The sequence below is a fragment of the Bos javanicus genome, chromosome 20 (genome assembly GCF_032452875.1).
Source record: "Bos javanicus breed banteng chromosome 20, ARS-OSU_banteng_1.0, whole genome shotgun sequence".
NCBI classification, from domain to species: Eukaryota; Metazoa; Chordata; class Mammalia; order Artiodactyla; family Bovidae; genus Bos; species Bos javanicus.
The window spans coordinates 41489605-41505433 of NC_083887.1; the positions used below are offsets into that span (position 1 = coordinate 41489605).

General features: G+C 44.2%; 1 protein-coding gene across 7 annotated transcripts in view; it reads right to left on the minus strand.

Annotated features, from left to right (window-relative positions):
- Positions 1 to 15829, minus strand: part of PDZD2 (PDZ domain containing 2) — a 254700-nt gene that overhangs the window by 102776 nt on the left and 136095 nt on the right. The gene's annotated exons all lie outside the window — the stretch shown is intronic.

Sequence of the window (15829 nt, forward strand, 5' to 3'; positions counted from 1 at the left end):
ATACAGAACATAAAAGCAACAAGGTCCTACTGTATAGCATAGGGAATGATAGTGAATATCTGATGATAAACCATAATGGAAAAGAGTATGAAAAAGAATCCAATAAAATAAAAAAAGCCACAGATTGGAGAGTCAAACTGAGGCAAAAAACAAAACAAAACCAGCACAAGAGGAACTCTACCTCACATGAGTTAAGATGAAAAAAAAGATCCTGAGTTGGGCAGGGTGGAGGGGCTGCATTAAGATGCAGCCAATAGAGAAGCACCAGCCAATGTGTGTGGCATGAAATGAGGACCAGGTTCATTTCTTGGTATTGGTTTCAGTTTGGCTATTCATAGAACACGTGAAGTCTGACTTCCAGTCTGGGCATCACATGAAGAGGAATACTAACAAAGTGGAAAACACACAGACACAGGGCAACCAGGATGAATATGGCTGCTGGAAACCATGGCAACCAGGAACGGTGGGTGGAAGGAGGGGTGTTAAGCTTGAGGAAGACAAGGGCCAGGCTCAATGGTTTTCACATGTACCTGAGGACCATCAAACATTTAGAAGCAGGAAATCATATGAGCTAATGCATGTGAAGCCTGAAATACAATGACTCCTTCAGATCTTAGAGAATAACAGTAAAATATCAAGTGAGAGGAGTACTTAGCAGCATCCAGGACCAGATCATTAAAGTTTCACTAAAGAAAACACTTGCTCAAAGTCAGCAAGCCAGGCTGGGCTGGATCCCCCACTCATGCCACTAAAGATAAGGCAGCACAAACCCTAGATGAACCCAGGGAAATGCCTTCAACCATTGGAATCTTGCCACATTCTACACATCACTGGCTCCCAAGCAAAGAATGTCAACAACTAAATCCTTAACAAGTCAGACCCGCTTCCCTTCTTCATGCCCCACAAAGAGAATGCCTGGGGCTATGGTGCCTACATTTTCAATTAGTAGAAAACAGAGAAATTTTCCAGTATACCAAACCAGCCTCTCTCCCTCCATGTCTAAATACCAGACCTGAAAGCTGTGGCAGTCCGCGTGTGAGAAAAGGACCAGGTCATAAGGAGAGATGACCAGCCATGTTTGAAATGTAGTAAGTTCTGAGCCAAAGGCATATATTTCCTGTACATAAAGGTCAGGGTATTGCAACGACAGTGACTGTCTAACCAAAGAAGAGAACAATTCTGAATTTTTGCCTTTAAGTAAAATGAATAAGAGAGACGAGTCCTCAAATATCAGCCAAAGCTAGTAAAAAACTTTCTTTGATCCTGGGCTATAAACCATGGCAATGAACTTACACATAAAAATCAGGTAGATTTAAGATCCTGTACAGACCCCAAGCTGTTCCTTGAAACACAGTGAGATGAAAGGTATCTCTAGGCATTTCTAGATGAAACACATTTCTGGACCTTTCTAGGGTCTAGAAAATGAACCCTGGTTCCAGCACCATTTTTCTACAATGTTTAGATTTCATTTTTTGAATTGTGTACTTTTTTTCATACTGGATAAAATCTTTGAAAGGCATAAAATCATAAGAGTAATTAGCAGGCTATAAGGATTTCCAACAAAGGTCCGTCTAGTCAAGGCTATGGTTTTTCCTGTGGTCATGTATGGATGTGAGAGTTGGACTGTGAAGAAGGCTGAGCGCCAAAGAACTGATGCTTTTGAACTGTGGTGTTGGACAAGACTCTTGAGAGTCCCTTGGACTGCAAGGAGATCCAACCAGTCCATTCTAAAGGAGATCAGCCCTGGGATTTCTTTGGAAGGAATGACACTGAAGCTGAAACTCCAGTACTTTGGCCGCCTCATGCGAAGAGTTGACTCATTGGAAAAGACTCTGATGCTGGGAGGGATTGGGGGCAGGAGGAGAAGGGGACGACAGAGGATGAGATGGCTGGATGGCATCACTGACTCAATGGACGTGAGTCTGGGTGAACTCCAGGAGCTGGTGATGGACAGGGAGGCCTGGCATGCTGCGATTCATGGGGTCGCAAAGAGTCAGACACGACTGAGCGACTGAACTAATAGGTACAGGTTTTTTGTAGGGAGGTGATGAAAATGTTCTAGAATTAGACTGGTGATAACTGCACAACAGTTATGGTGAATATAACCACTAAATTGTACATTTTAAAATGGTGAATTTTATGTCGTGTGAATTACCTCTCAATTTTTAAAAAACTAATAGCAAATATAATAATATCGGCCAAGTTTTGAATTTTTTCTTTGAGTGGATGCTCCTTAAGAACTCTCAGAAGAAATCAAGGCTCAAAAATATTAACTAACTTGCCCAAGTTCACACAACTGCCAACTGGTAGACCCAGGTCTGTCTGCTTCCCAACCATGCACATCCTCTGTGCAGTTCTGCTTCTTAAATCAGTACCATCCCTGGGCTTCAGCTTCCTCATCTGCAAAATGAAGGTGTTAAAATGGATCATCTATCTCTAAGTTGCTTTCACGTTCTACCTGTGACTGCTGGTTTCCTGGCAAGAGTTCCAGGAGTATGACAGCAAGCTAGCCCAGTGTCAAGTATAAAAGAAAAATCTAGAAAAACAGAAAACAGTCCCTTTATGTGCAAGTCATCGTAGGCCTCCAGGACATTTACCATCAATGTGAAAAAGATTTCACTGGGAGAGGCAATTTCTATCAAATTGCTTTTGAGACTCTACTTTTTGTATTACAACTCTGAACAACTTGATGGATTATCCACAGAGACCTTCTACTCAGTACCAAGAAGGCTGGTCCACTGATTCAGAGTATAAGATTTTGAATATCTTTCCCATCTCTGCTCTCATGGGCACTCCAAGAACCTTAGACTTTTCCAAGGCTGATACTATTTTATTCCTTGTGCAGGATCCACATTCAGCAGAATTACAAAGCAAAAGGAGTTTATCCTTAGTTTGGCACCATCTCCCAGTCCTTTCCTGGCTTCCTAACAATAAATAAGACCCTGACACCTTCAGGGAACTATATGACAGGTTACTTTATTCCTTCCTGGACACTGCATTTTCTAAGGTCATCCTGAAGGCAAACTGTAATGCATGAATTACGGACATTGTAGCAAGTTAGTGAAAAAGAGACTCTTAGGCAGTGGGCAATTTTCTTACAATTCTCTGAATCACCTTAAAGGTAATGCCACCGCATCCCCTCTCCATCAAGTATTCAAATGACTTGCCTAACTTTTCCCACACCTGCCTGGCTAATTCATACTTCCAAATCCCCTTTCTGTTCAGTAGAATTTTTACCCACCATTAGAATCTGTAAACTTCAAAGTTAACATTAGAGAAACCAGACACAAAATACAATCACGTGACTTAGAAAAATAGAAGGTCTCCTTGTCATTAACAACAGGTAAAATTAGTCTTCTACCATATGGTAGCTTCTCTATACCATATGATTATTTTTTGACTTATTCAAAAAATCTGAAACTGTCCTCTGGTATGTAAAATTATTCATTCAATTCACTTAAAATTTATTTTATTTTGACCATCCCAGGCTGGCCTTAAGACAAAGAGAAAAGGCCAGAAATGAGGGACTGAGTTCCAGCCTAGAACTTGTTTGACTAGATCCCTTCCTCTCCCTTTCCCTCAAAAAGTGCTTTATCCAAATGAAACTTTGAGTACCTCCTCTCTTTCTTAATGCTGTCATAATTCTAAAGTCTGGGCTCTGCAGGAGTGGGAGCCTGAGAAGTGGTTGGCAGGTGAGACTAGATGCTTGGAGGAGCTAAAGGGATAAAGCTTCCTGGAGTTTGAAGATCAAGATGGATATGGGCAGGAGATAAGAGGGGCAAAGACAGGTGAGATGCTGGAAGGCCAAGACACCCATCACTAACTCATGCCCTGATTCTATCAAAAGAAGGCCAGAGGAAGCTGTACAGTTTTGATATTTGAGACTGTTTTGCCAAAGCTCTTGGAAGCTACGATCTCCAGGTGCCCCTGGAAATCATCTTGGGCCTCCAGCCACTGATCACTCATGTCTGGTACACAGTGTTAAGACTACAGAAGTCTGCCGCCAGGCTGAACTTGTGCACATGTGCGTGTAACTCAGAGGAACTTGGATCTTCATCGCAGGGCCCTGGCCTGTACTACAATGGTCTGTATAACTCAAAGAACACATAAAAGGATTCTGGAACTTTTCACCAAACCACATATTCTTGCTTCATCTAAGTATGTCAGGTCTCCAGTACAGAAAGCAGGAGACTAAACATTGACTACAAGGAGATGTTTATAGACAAGTTATTCTATCAGCGTCTGAGATTTCCACAGTGAAAATAGCTGCAAAGATCCACCCTGTCTAACACACAGCACCAACCTCTCACCTCTCGCCTAAGGAGTAACAGGAGGCTGGAAAGCTGGTTGTGGTCCTTTGAAAACCTGCTAAGCCTAATTATTCCAGAGGGCTGTCTGAGGCTATAAATCTGTAGGTACCCAGAGAACAATGGGCTGAGAAGAAGTGTTAAATACAGAGAGATTGATTTCCCAGTGAAGTCTTGGCTAGGAAGCAGAGGGAGGCAAGTTTGGACAGCTCTCCAAGAGGGGAAGGGAAGAGGAGAAACATCACTTCCTGGAGTCAGTTAGGAACCAGGGTCCCCATCGGCATTCTTTCTCGGGTATAGCCCTCCAGCTACCTTGAATTTGGGGCACACTTTTCCCAGATTCCACAGCCCTTCCTAAAAAGAGCTGAACTTTCTTTGGGGGACCCTGAAGGCAGAATTTGGGGTCTGAATATCATGCTGAGAAGAGGTACTGATCCCTTTGATGCACTCCCAAGGCCCTTTCTGGAGAGAACTCAACGTGCTTCCTTGCTAGTTCATGGAGGGGAAAGGGAGCTCTGAGCAGATGGAGGAAGACGGGATTGGGCACCAAAGCAGAGCTGAAAATAGAACAGGGTCTGGGCTTAGCGTAAAAGTAACCAGAACACTGTATTCCAACTGCTGGGTGGCGGAGCTAACTGGGGAAGCCAAGTTTTACTCATTCTCACCTTCTCTCTTCAGCACAAATGCCTGGCTTCAGTGACTCTCCCCTTCTCTCTCTTATCTGAAGAATATGCATAAATGAACACGTTTTCTTTATGATAAAATGTGTTTATTATTATTAATTTAAATGATTAATTACATTTTTTATTTATTTATGCCTCTCTGCACAGCATGTGGGATCCTGGTTCCCTGACCAGGGATCGAACCTGTGCCCCCCTGATTTGGAATTGCAGTGTCTTGACCACTGGACCACCAGAGAAGTCCTTGTTTATAAGTTTTTTTTAATCATAAAATTTGGATTGGCAAACACAGGTTGAAAGTGAAGAATCAGAATAGATACTTGACAAAAATTTTTTTTTCTGACCTATGATACAATATTATTCATTCAAACCCAAACCAAATTATCAGCTGCCAAACCTGTAACCACCACAGGAGTGAAATTTAAGCATAGCATCTACATATGAGGACAGAGGTCCACGGTGCTCTAGGGGAATTGGGATGTGCGGAAGAGGGGCAAGTGTGCTGATCCTCTGGCTACTGCTCTTTCTATGAATGATAAACTGTCTTTCATTCCTGATCCAGGGCTCTCCTATCTTCTGCCGGCAGCACCCAGGAAACAGTGGCAGGCTAACTGCTTAGCTTACTAGTCAGATAAAATCATAATTCTTGACATGTAGCAGAAGAATATGCCGACTCAGTTCATAATTGATCTTGTTCCCCAATCTTATCCAAGGAACTCAGTGATATGAGCCTTCACACCAGTGACTAAGAAATAAAAATCAATACGCATCTTACATCAAGACAATATTGAAAATAAATCTTTCAGGTAGAATCAAAGAGGTGGTATTATACTAAGAGGAGTCATAAAGAAAGTGGGTGTTTGAGCCTCTGAGTTCACAAATACTGATTAAAGTCAGTGTATCAGGGATTTCCTCCTCGGTCTAGTGGTTAAGACTTTGCTTTCCAGTGAGGAGGGGTAGGAGTTTGATCCCTGGTTAGGGAACTAAGATTCCATAATAACTTGCAACCAAAATGCCAAAACATAAAACAAAAGCTATATTGTAACAAATTCAATACGGACCTTAAAAATGGTCCACATTAAAAAAAAAAACAAAACACCTTGAATACTCAATAAAAAGCAGCTAAGTCATACGATTCCTGAAAAAAAATTTTTTTTCAATTCCCACACAAGAAGGTATCATTGATTTTTCGTATTTATCTTGAAAATTCACATCTCAAACTAACAAGATTGATTTAAATTCACCACTCTCACAGCAGAGTATCTCTACACCAGGACACACTCCATACTTTCTAGTCCAATACAGCTCTCACAGGAAAGACCTAGAAGCATGGTCTTTGCATTCATGTTGTAGTAAGTTTACATGAAGTTTCAGCTTTCCTCCAAGGTTTTCTTGTACCTCACTGTCTGCATGAATCAATAAAAGCAATTTTGAAAGCACTCATACACCTTTGGGAACCAGAAATTCAGAAGATAAGTAGAAAACACGTGATCAACAATAAGAACTGACCTTATAAAACATACTGCAGAGAAACTGCCCCACAAAACAGACCCTCCAGGCTTCTATTTGCAAATGACTGCATTTCTTTATTCAATTACTATGAGTGAATCAGAGTTTCTTATGACTATATGAGATCAACGTGCAGTCTATACAAAATCAAATTAGAACTCCAGCCACACAGCTTTGCTAACTCATCCTGATGATGTTGGTCACATTTTCCCTGGGGGTGGGGGCCGGGGAGGGCATGCAGGTGAAGTCAGACTTTGCTGTACATGAATGAGTCAATTTCACCTCATGAGGGAACTGATGAGCTCAGACAGCACACATGGGAACTCCTTTCACTTCTTTTTCCCTCATGACATACACTACTTTTTCTGCATACTGAATTACTACTTGCACATTACAAATCTATTCATTCATTCACTCACTTAACCAACGGTTATTGAACGCCTACTGTATGCCAGGCACTGGTTTAGGCATTTGGTGAGAGTATAGCAGTGAAAAAACTGATGTTCCTCTTTGTGGAGCTCACAGTTTAGCAGAGGCAGAGACAAACAACAGACCTATTTAAATAATCATCCAAATAAATATTGAGTAGTATGTTAGAAGGTGAGACATGCTATGGAAAATAGAACATATTGAACAGGATAAAGAGGACTGAGCACGCCAGGAGCTGAAAGAGGTGGATTGAAATTTTAAGTGCATTGAGCAAACACTTGAAGAAGATGAAAGAGTTGGCCGTGCAGCTGCCTGGGAGAAGAACGTTCCAGACAGAGGGAAGAGCCAGTGTAAAAGGGCTAAACTGGAAATGCGCCTGGTGCATGTAAGAACAGCGAGGAGTGGGCAAGGAGGAGAGTAACGGGGGACTAGCTAAGGGAGATACCAGGACCAGTTTCTGCAAGACTGTTGTAAAGACTTTTGTACAGAATGGGGAGTGGGGGCTTCCCAAGGGGCTCCGTGGTAAAGAATCCGCCTGCCAATGCAGGAGACACGGGTTCGATCCCTTATCTGGGAAGATCTGGAGCAACTAAGCCTGTGTGCCACAACTACTGAGCCTGTGCTACAGAGCCCAGGAACCACGATGACTGAAGCTAAGGGCCCTAGAGCCCGCGCTCTACAAGAGAAGCCACAGCAATAGCAAGTCTGTGCACTGCAACTGGAGGAAAGCACCGCACAGCAACAAAGACCCAGCATAGCCAAAAACCAAACAAATAAATTAAAAAAGAAAGAGCAAGTTCTTAAAAAAAAAATGAGAAGCAGTTCAGCTCTGAGGAGAGGAATCATGTGATACCTACTATGTTTTAAAACGAAGGCTTTGTTCCTGTGTTGAGAGTGGACTACTGGTAGACCAAAGGTAGGAGTGAGACCAGATATTCAGTTAACTGTGGCAGAGAAGCTGGCTCAGTGCAGAATAACAGCAGGGGTGGTTTCAAGTGGTCAAAATAAAGATCAGTTTTGAAGGTAGAGTCAGCAGTCTGCTTTTGGATCTGATACAGGGGGTGAGAGGAAGAGAGAAGTCAAGGATGGTGTCTACGTGTTTGGCTTGAGCAACCAGAGACATGGAGCTGTCACCACCTGAAGCTGGTAGAGTAGCTTTCTGTGGGTTGGGGCCATCTGACCTATTTTGGTGCCCAGGTCTATTCTGGAGTTACATTCTGAACATGTTTGAGAGGCTCATGTGGCTGCTGGGTGGGTGGCTGGACATCTGAATCTGGATGCTGGAGCAGAGGACTGAACTGGAAACAAAAAATTGGGAGGCATCAGAGTACCAATGATATTTAAAGTCTCCCGAAGATAAACTCCTTTAGGTGGACTTTCTGAGGCCAGAGTTCTTGCTGAATCAAAAGCACATTGAAATGTTTTGTATGTGCTTCCAATCTTGCCTCTGGCAAGGGGTATAACAAATGAATCCCTTAATTTAAGACACTAGAAGCGTCTCAAAGAACCATTTGTCACTCTGTATTCTCTACCAGTCTGCCAGTCAAGAGCTACCTCATGTCCTAATTTGCAAATCAGTAATGGCAAGGGAATTCATTAGAAGGACTGATGCTGAAGCTCCAGTACTTTGGCCACCTGATGCAAAGAGCTGACTCTTATTGGAAATAAGACCCTGATGCTGGGCAAGATGGAAGGCAAAAGGAGAAGAGGGCAGCAGAGGATGAGATGGTTAGACAGCATCACTGACTCAATGGACATGAGTTTGAGCAAACTCCGGGAGACAGTGAAGGACAGGGAAGCCTGGTGTGCTGCAGTCCATGGGGGTGCAAAGAGTCGGACACAACTGAGCAACTGAACAATAACAAAAATGACTAGTGAGGTCAAAATCCTTAGTAGTCCTCTGATTTCTTTGAAAATTGCCTATTTATGCCTTTGTAAAATCTTCATTTTTGTATCCTCACACTCTAGCACAACCACAGGCATACATTAAGTACCACACACACACACACACAAATGACTCATCAGTGAAAAGACCCCTTCTTTCAAAAAAAAAGACTTCTTTGGGATAAATAACTTAATTGAGGCATATTTTCTCTCTCCTACAAATTCATCCATCTCAAATGTACAATTCAATGATCTTTAGGAAATTTATCAAGCTGTGCAACCACCACCATCAATCAGTTTCAGAACATTTTCATCACCCTAGTAAGATTCCTTATGCCCTTTCACAGTTAATGCCATTCCCAGCCCAGCCACCACTTTTTCTGTCTGTAGATCTGCCCCTTCTGCATGTTTCATATAAATGCAATCATATAACACATGGTCTCTTGTGTCTTGCTTCTTAATAGCAATTCCTTTTCAATCGATCCTCAGTCATCAGAATGTATCCCCTTCTGCATCTTCTGCATTTACACCCTACAAAGTCTTGACTCATACAAACATGCTCTTTTGAAAACATCTTTCTCACTTTCCTTCAGATCATGCCCAATTATCCAATTATGTCAGCATCCCACCCATCCTTTCCCTTCATTTTATTCTGGGGAATAACCACCTTTCCTTCCAGTTTAGGCTATAAAGCGCCTGGTAGCCTCTCTTACCTTCAGAGTTCCTCCCACGACTGCACTGAAATGAAGGGAGCATTCTTTCCCATTTGGTCTCCTAGAGTTTCCTTACTTTTCCACATCATAAACTATGTTTTGAAAGGAAATAATTTCTCATTAACACTAACTAGGCATAGAGTCCAAACACCATGCTAATGTAATACATATCATATGCTAATACAGTCATGTTACTCTGCATTTCATTTTTATTTCAAAACTGCATTGCATTTTTAATTTTCTCCATGTTATTGTTTTTCCAGGACAGATTACCAGGGACTAATGAACCCAAAGTCTCTTTGGTACTTCTTTTGCCTGGATTGATGCTAAGGAAGCTTCCAGGTCTTTCTTCTGCCCTGCTCCCTGGCCAGTCAGAGACACTTATTTTACATCAAAGAGCTCTCTGCTATGACTTGCACCTGAGAGCTGAAGATAGATGAGCTCTGAGAAACAGAAAAGCCAAAGTGGCTCACTCCCTGTGACTCAGGTCTTACCAGAGATCCAACTCCCCAGCCCTGCCTTTGGCAATTCCTGCGCTTCCTCACATAACGGAGTTGCCCTTGGCCTTGCATTCAAAGAGGCTGCTATTAATGCTCAAGAGTTAGGGAAGCCAGACTCACATCCCAAAGATGATGCTCATTTATCTTCTAGACTCAGAACCACCAAGTCCTGAAAAAATGCGCCAACAATGACCCAGGGATTGAGTTCTGTACTGATGCTGCCACATCTCCGCTGTCCCTCCAGAGTGAAAAGGTGCTGGAGGCTAAGAGAATTAGTGACACACATTCTCCCTTTCTGTCCCTCTTTCCGCAAACCAACCACAACCGAGTTCAAAAGCAGCCAGGAATCCTCAAGCCCTCACAGTGCACCATTCAAAAGACACCACCCTCTTCGCTTCCCCAGAGGTGGCAGTAAAAAAAGGGAGACTCTTGTGGGTCCCTGCATTTACTGAAAGCACTCGCCACTGCTCACACACCAATTCAAACGCTGATGAAATGTCTGTGCCCTCCACGTCCCTCCCCTTTCAGGCAGATCCAGCTGCATCTTGAAACAATTTCCCCAGTTTGTCTCAATCCTTCCAGGGTCCGTTCCATTGGCTTGGCCAGAGCCTGCGCCCACCTCATGCCAAGCCTGGTTTCACTTATGTCAAAACAACTTCCATCAAAATCGTGGGCTTCTTTTTCAAATTTCTTTCACTGTTTTGAAGTCAGCAGAGAAAAGATAATTAAATTGCAAAATAACTACCTCGATTAATGTGCTCTGGCTAATGCCAGGCGCTGTTCTTTTCTCGAATCTCTCCTGTATAGTCTGCTGAGGGTTTTTTAAAATCGGATTTTGGGTTTTCTTTCTTCTCTAAGGATCTCTGGCAGGCATGGTAGGGCTGAACAGGTTTCATAATTTACAAAGGTTCACATAGACTGACTTTCTAAGTTTGGCAACATTCTTTTCCAAGCAAAGGGTGCTCCTTAAAAGCTGGATTTCTTGGATATCTTCCCTGTAATTCATCCATCTGCATGATCCTCTAGGCCTCTTCTTAGTTTGGAGGATTTCAATTACAAGAAAGCCAAATCAATAAAGTTCTATCCTAGAAAAAGAGATAAGCCAAGTCCTTAGAGATGTGGACAGCACAATTTTAACATCTGGGCTTCCAATCAGTATAATTCTTCGTGTGTCTGCTGACCAGTTCTGACTGTGACATCATTGACATTTGTAGCCTCTGGCTAATTATGCTCAAAGAAAATGCATAGGCATTTTGTATTATCTACTGGGATTTTTAAAATAACTGCAAACTAAGCATTAAAGAAACCATATATTATTGGATACACAAGCATAAACATTTATATGAAAATACAAAGCTTGCTTTTAATGGTATGTTTATATTAGAAGTGCCAGAAACTAATACAAATTATAATAGACAAGGGGGATGGGTACCAGGATTGATTAAGTGTAACTATATGCTGTGTATTGAGTTAATTGCACATACACCTCACCTTGATCCATCTTTTAGAGATGAGAAAATAGGCTCAGAGAGATTAACTTGCCCAAGGTCACCAAACTGATACAGGTGGAACTAGGACTTAAATTTCAATTTGATTGCAAACAAATCCAGGCCATGACCTTGGGACTTACCATGTGCCCCATCCTAACGTTGTTCATTATGACTAGGTTTGTTGTTGCTGTTGTTCAGTCGCTCAGTCATGTTCGACTCTTCACAACCACATGAACTGCAGCATTCCAGGCTTCCATGTCCTTCACTATCTCCCAGAGTTTGCTCAAACTCATGTCCATTGAGTCAGTGATGCTATCCAACCATCTCATCCTCTGTCACACCCTTCTCTTCCTGCCCTCAGTCTTTCCCAGCATCAGGGTCTTTTCCATGAGTCGGCTCTTCCCTTCATGTGACCAAAGTGTTGGCGTTTCAGCTTCAGCATCAGTCCTTCCAATGAATATTCAGGACTGATTTCCTTTAGGATGGACTGGTTGGATCTCCTTGCAGTCCAGGGGATTCTCAAGAGTCTTCTCCAATACCACAGTTCAAAAGCATCAATTCTTCAGTGCTCAACCTTCTTTATGGTCCAACTCTCACATTCATACATGATTACTGGAAAAACCACAGCTTTGACTAGATGGACCTTTGTTGGCAAAGTAATGTTTCTGCTTTTTAATAGGGTTTCCAGGTTGGTCATAACTTTTCTTTCAAGGAGCAAGCATCTTTTAATTTCATGGCTGCAATCACTGTCCACAGTGATTCTGGAGCCCAGGAAATAGTCTGTGACTATTTCCATTTTTTCTCCATCTATTTGCCATGAAGTAATGGGACCAGATGCCATGATCTATGTTTTTTGAATGTTAGGCTGTAAGCCAGATTTTTCACTGTCCTCTTTTACAATCACAACCAGGTTTAGAAAAAGAAAAAAGGGCAGCAACCTCTATCTGCCAAAGAGGCTTCTCCCCATGTGAATATCATAAGGGATTCCACTTCAGTGGGTTGTTCATACCCAAAATAAATCCCACACCCAGAAGGAAAGGGCCTTGGGGAAAACAAGGGGTATTTTCAGACAGGTCCAAAAGGCAGGTGAGTGCTTGGGAGGAGTGAGGTGCTTTCTCCAGGCGAGTGGAAGAGGCCAACTGCCCTCACCTATCTCTCCACCATGATCTTGAGACAGTCCCCGCAAGTTCTGGAGAAGCAGGGCCAACATTTCCTCAGCTTGCCCAGAATCAGAGGCCTGGGTGTTCAGCATAGCCAAGGTCCAAAATAATGGCTAGCACAGACTATGCCTCCAAGGTTGACCCCTGGCTCGGGGCATCCTGGACCACAGCCACCTCGCCTGGCTCTCTGCACCCCCTACGGCGCCTCCACTCCAGACCAGGGCCTCTCAAGCAGACTGTACCCTGGACACCTCTCTTTTAACGATGAGCCGCCCCTCCGATGGCAGGCAGTCTGCACCCATCTTCTGGCTGTAAACAAAAGGGGTTTTAATACCACATGCATTGTTCCTGTGGATTTTTGTGGAAGATAATGTGCTGTAAGGTGAGGCTGGGAGGCAAGGGGAGGAGCAGGCAAATCTCTGAGCTGAAGGGCTGCTCAGATGTCTCTTCAAGGAAGGACTCACTGTCCAACGGGTTAGGAGTGTCTTATTAGCTCATGACCTCCAGCTGTGAGCTTCATCAAGCTCGTGCTCAACTCTCACGTCAAGGTCATGCTTTTCTGGGGGTGGTTCGTGGTCAACAGCAAGCCAGATGGGGAGACACGGGCTGGCTGTTTCCACCTTGTGTGCCTCCTCCGATGAGCACGCTTGACTCCAGAGCTCCCTGTGGGGCTGCCCGCCTCGGTCAAGACAGCAGCATGGTTGGTTCATGCCAGCTCCCCCTGCCCACACCTGTTCCCTCCCTATTCCTTCCACAGATGTTTCCCCAACAGACATCTTACACTCTTAGCTCTAACTCAGCATCTGCTTCCTGGAGAACGCATGTGAGGGAGGGTGATATGCTGAGAAGAACAATATGATATGATGAGAAGAACAAAATATTTCCCCAAAAGGAGACGATGGGAAATGAGACGAGCCAAAAAAGGGCTGTCATGAACGGGGAGAACTCGGCTCATCTGAGCAGAAGAGCAGCCAGCAGAGCATTCTTGAGAAGTTAAGTTGTATGAATGGCATTCACAAAGATTCCCTTTAAATCTGCTGGCTGGTAAAAGGAAAAGCCAACAGCAAAGAGCTCGTTTGGGGTGAGGCTCTCTTTACTCATCTCTAAACAGCGTCACCAGAATTCACCCCAGTATCGGAGTCAGATCACACAGTTCAGGTGTCAGCACTGCCGAGTGGGCCCTTGGGCAGGACGCTGGACCTCACAGGTGAATCCCTCGGACTCACTGAGCTATGGGATGGTTGGGAGGATTTAAGTGGGAGCTAGCCGGTTTTTGGCCTGGCACAAAGTACACGTCAATAAATGTCAGTTCATCATGCTCTCAGAAATTCGCTAAGTAATCACAGGTCAACCAGAACAGCCTGTCAGCGGAGAATGTCATGGAGAGAATCCCCAGAAGGTGAACTCACAGAGGGGAGCTGTCAGAGCCGATTCTGGGATCTGAATGGGACAGAGAGAACCACAGTCAACTTGGGGTGAAAAAGAGCCCTTGGAGAAATCAAATTCACACAGACAGACAGACAGAAAGGGACTCCAAACTAAAGATTTGAAAGAGGGCACTTCCCTGGTGGTGTAGTGGTTAAGAATCTGCTTTCCAATGCAGGGGACACGGGTGTGATATCCGGTCAGGGTACTAAGATCCCACATGCTGTGGGGCAACTAAACCAATACGCCAGACCTACAGAGCCCACACACTCTGGAGCCCTTGAGACACAACTGGAGAGGAGCCCTTGTACCACAGTTAAAGAGCCCATATGTCACAACAGAGAACCAACGCAGCCAAAAGATTAATTAAAAAAAGAAAGATCTGAGAGAGTAGGGCAAATATGCTTTAGATGCCAAGCCTCGCTGACCCCTGAGACAGAGAGGCTCTCTGAGGGTCTCAGGGATCTAAGTCATCCCAGCGAGAAGGATGCCTATGTGTGTGGGGGTGCGTGCATGTGTGGCTGTGGGAGAAATCAGGCTCTGTAGACCATCAGCACAGCAGGCCATACTGTCTGCCAGGAGAGGAGACAGATGCCTTTCAAAACACAGACAGTGGTGGCCTCTTGTTTCACTTCCATGTCCATCTGGCCAGGGTCAGGCTCTCAACTCCCAGAGCAGTTGCAAGCCTTCTGGCCTGACCTGAACCCTAAGGGTGTTTCCAGAGGTCCTGGAATTGCCTCAGGATTCAGGGTGGAGTCTGGGAGGCTGCCCATCCCAACCAAGCTGTGAGATGCGCTGACCCCTGAATATTTCGTAAACTATGTGGGCGGCTCTCAGTGATACCAACAACTGCCACAAATAATCAGATGCACGCGCGAGGAGTGACCTCCTCTTCCAGCACCCCATCTCCCTGGCCCACCTTTCCAACATCTGTCACAGGTATCTAGACAACACCCTTCCCTCTGGTTCAGACGCCTCCTATAAAGGGCCTCCTTCATTCTGCTGAGTCAGGAGTTTCAAAAGCCCAGCTATTTTAATATTAAATATTTCAGCACACGCCAATGCCATGAGACAGTCAACATTACGTTTTTTTTAAATGTCAAGAGAGGGACTCTCTGCAGACACACGATTTCAACTCTAGGGGGAAAACACCCGAGCATGAACAGCTAGCTCTGCCTTAGTATGAGGTGAAGCAGGTGTGGGTATTTGAGTCACACACATGTTTTAGAATCTTAGGAACTCACTTCGTTACCAAGTGTTCTCAACAGGAAAGAGCTGGCAGACCGCAGGCACCAGACTTGGAGCCCGCCTACTTGGAGCAAACGGAAAACATCCAAAAACAAAATCAGAGCCATGGACTTGCCTGGAAAAATAAACACCCCCCCAAAGTTATTTCTCGACTTGCACACCAGGAAAAGCATGATTCGGAAGAATTCGGAAGGGAGGAGAAATAAAAGCATTGAGCACCTTCTTGAACTTTTGCGGGGGGTGGGGAAACAAATGAGAGTTTTCCACTTGGGCACTGTTCCCTTTAGACTCCCAAACATTTCTCAAAGACAAAGGGGCATCCTAAGTGGCCTAGCTCCCCACGTGCTGTGCTTAGTCGCTCAGTCGCATCCGACTATTTGCAGCCCCATGGACGGCAGCCTGCCAGAGTCCTCTGTCGACGGGAATTCTCCAGGCAAGAACACTGGAGCGGGTTGCCATGTCCTACTCCAGGGGATGTTCCTGA